Source organism: Neovison vison, chromosome 7, assembly GCF_020171115.1.
Source record: "Neovison vison isolate M4711 chromosome 7, ASM_NN_V1, whole genome shotgun sequence".
Classification (NCBI taxonomy): Eukaryota; Metazoa; Chordata; class Mammalia; order Carnivora; family Mustelidae; genus Neogale; species Neogale vison.
Genome location: NC_058097.1, coordinates 194,102,149 through 194,105,948, shown reverse-complemented (window position 1 = coordinate 194,105,948; position 3,800 = coordinate 194,102,149).

Here is a 3,800-nt window from a genome sequence, read left to right as displayed (position 1 = left end):
TGCAGCCTCTGTCCCCTTCCATGTCTGAGGAGCGTCTGGGGAGGCACATTTATGCACTTTGTATCCCCTCCCTTCCCAACGTTCCCCCCGCCCCCACCCCCTTCCCTCCTGACCAGATTCAGGCATTCGTGGTTGAAGGTTTTGGTCCCTCCTCCCTCACTCTCTCCACACCTCCCTCTCTGCTTCCTCCTCCAGCCTCCCTCGGGTTTTCTTTTGATACCAATTTATAGCATTTTTTATAAAAGCCTTTGATTTTTGTAATGGGCGGAGCCCAGCCCCAGCCCCAGCCCAGGCCTCCCTCCGTCCTGCCAGGTGCCCCACAGAGACCAATTACATTTTGTCACTTGAAACAATAAAGTTTTTTGGGAATTGGTGCTGCCCAGGCTGTGGTGTGTCGTTCTGGCGCCCTGTCCCCCGTGCAAGGCCATCGGGGCGGGGGGGTGGGTGCTGGTGTTAGCGCTGTCCCAGCAGGAGCGCGCTGTGACGCCGAACACTTGCCTCCTTTGCACCCGGGGGCTGATTCAGACCAGCCCCCGATCCCACTAACTGAACACACAAAGGGTTATTTTCCATTCACGGTGAGGTCCGGGCGGGCTGCTGGTGGGCACGCTCCATGCGTCGCAGTCGTCAGAACCCAGCTTCTTCCCTGCGGAGGCTCGGCTCTCTGCAAGGGCCTTGGAGTCCTCCGAGGACCCGTGGGAGACCCTTCCCACAGGGACCACGGGACGGGAGACTGTTCCATGGGCCAGGGTTCAACGGCCCCCGCCAACTGCAGGGGGCATGCGTTGGGAAGTGCCGTTTAGCTGTGTGGCCCGGGAGTGCCGGGTGCTGGTGGAGAGTCAGCTCTTCCTGCCGGGGAGTTTGGCTTCTGTGATCTCTAAGGGTCCTTTCCTCACGAATTCTGGAATGTCCACTGGGCCCTGACATCCTCCTCGGCCTTCTCTGTCATCCTTGGTTCCCCAGGTCCACCAACCTCTTTCCCTGATGCTGAGAAGAGAGGCCCCTGTGGGCCTTTCCTCGGTGGGGCCTGAGCTGAGTCACAGATCAGAGCTACACCTGAGCTGAGTCACAGATCAGAGCTACACCTGAGCTGGGAAATCATCCCATCCACTAGTGTTTCTTAGCTTGCTATGTTATGTTACATTATGTTATATTATTTTGGGGGGCATGGGAGGCTATTGACCTAATTTGAGCATTTGACCAAAGCTGTGGACTCCCTAGAAAAATGCATATATACACAGCAGCCTGAAATTTGCCATCACAGACTCCCTAGAACAGTGGTTCTTAACCTTCACCAGGCATCACAGTCTCCTGGGGTGCTTAGTGAAATGCACATTCCTGGGCCTACCTCCAGGCCTTCAATCCAGTGGTTGTGCCCAGGAATCTGCATTTTGAGAAGCTCTCTGAAGTAGAGGGGGCGGAAAGGTGGAGGGGGCCCCACGTCAGCGCCCGGGTGCACCCCTGGTGGGATGGTGCCGGGCCACCCCTGTGCCCGCCCTCCCGGGGCGCAGCAGAGCCGAGCTGGTGTGAGCTTTTTCCTGTTCTCTCCCGTTCTCTTTTCCCTTGTAGGAGCAGGACTGGCAGGAGCCCAAGCCAAACACTTAAGACTCATTAGTGGCACAAATGGAGGCTGAGGCTGTCCCAGTGCCCGGGCTCTGCTGGGAGGGAGACAGATGAGCCTGCTCCCAGGGAAGGCAGAGGCAGATCTGCTGTGTGGGTCGGGGTGTCCCACACTCCCCTGCTGCCTGAGGAATGCTTCAGGGCCTTTGTCGGGAGCCCCCGAGAGAGGGCAACCCACTCCAGCTTTTGAGTGTGAAGGCAGGTGTGCGACAGATACCACTACGGACATTGTAACATTCTTGTGGCGGTGCCGTTTCTCAGGCCGTGCCTGGGGTTCTCGGGAGTGGCCTCGGAGGGGCAGGTGGTGGTGGTCTTTTGCCTGGATTTGGATTTTGAAAACAGCTGAAAGTCACTTGAATGCTTGCATTGGGGAATACTTTGGGCAATCAAGGAAGCTGATCAATTTTGGTCAAAGGTGGCCCTGAAGGCATTTTCTGAAGAGTTGAATGAGCTCTGCAAGAGGAACCAGAATAAATGTGCAGCCTTGTGGGCTGAAGGCAATAGCTCAGTGTGTTTATAAAGGAGTCAAGCCTCTTTCTCAACCCTTTTCCTACATGTTAGGAAAGCTGAGCTGTCCCTTCTCAGAGAACCTAGTCCCTCTCTCATCACCACTAGAAATGTCTCAACACCATCCCTCCCCTATTCCGTGCTCCTGAGGCTGTCACCAAGAGCCTGGCCATGTATGAACTGGATACCAGACTACGGAGGAAGCCTTTGGGAACCGAACAGGAGTGGATCCGAGGGAGTGGCCCCATATTTCCTGTAATCTAGGAGCTGGAATTGGTGTTCGGGGATTGGGCTGAGCCTGAGAACAAGCTGGCCTTTGCCCATGGTGCCCTTGGGGTCTGGGTGGTATGGCCCGTGTTGGGGGGAGTCTTCTGAAGGGTTGCTGCCCACTTAGCTTTTCTTCCTTCCAGTGTGTTGTCCCCAAATGGGGTCCAGCCATCTACCATGGTCACTGCCTGTCCCGAGGGGACTGGAAGGAAACAGGCCAGTCTGATGAAGCAGTCATTCCTTGGCCAATGGCCCAGAGCAGGCCGAAGCTGGTGGACAGGATCTCTCTACCTCTAGCGTCTCACTGAGCCAGAAGCTTCAGCTCACCTGGGACGAGACCTTTGACCTTTGCACCGGCTGCCTGGCCCCTTCTCTTCCTCTGCCAGTAAGCGCTGATTGATCACAGACAGAAAAGTGCTGGCAGGGCTCAGAGGAACACCACCCTGCCCTGCAGAGGGCACTGGGCCAGGCCCTCGTGGCTAGAGCCTCCTGGGCACAGAATGATAAAGTGGGTTTTAATCCCTGCCGGAGAAACGACTCTAATTATACTTTTATTTATGTAGCACTCTGTCTCCAAAGGGCCAAACACCCGTTCATTCATTTTTTTGAAACAAAGTTTACTGAATTTTCTTCCGATGGCAAAAGCAGACTCTTCCTGGTGGGCCACCGAGAAAACATGGAGAAGTAAGACTCAGAAGTCTGCCTGTAACATCACTGCCCAGATGTAGCACTAACATTTTTTTGAAAATGTTAAATAACATTTTTAAAAAAAAAATTCTTTTTATTTTAGGACAGATTCTGATTTACAGACATGTTGCTGAAATAGTACAGAGCGTTGCTCTAAGCCCACACCCAGTTTGCCCTAATTTTAATAGTTTACATCCGTGTGGTACATTTGCTACAACGAACGAAGCAATATTGATGCATTATTATTTATTCAAGTCCACACTTCATTCACAGTCCTTAGCTTTTACCAAGCATCCCCTTTTCTGTTCCAGGCTCCCACCCCAGACACCCCATTAACATTTTAGCTGTCACATCTCCGTAGGCTCCCCTAGCCTTGGGACCGTTTCTCAGACCTTCCTTATATTTGATGACCTTGACGGTGTAGTTTGGTGACCTGGACCTGGTCTGGTATAATTTGTAGCATGTCCTTCAATGGGAGAGTATCTGATGTTTTTCTGTGATTAGAAAGGGATTTTATGTTTTCGGGAGGGAGAAGTCAAGGGCCATTCTCACTCTGTCGAAGGTGTGTGCTCTCAGTATGACCTATTATTTGGTCATTTTAAAAAAAGATTTATAGGGGCGCCTGGGTGGCTCAGTGGGTTAAAGCCCCTGCCTTCAGCTCAGGTCATGATCCCAGGGTCCTGGGATGGAGTCCCATATCAGGCTCTCTGCTCAGCAGG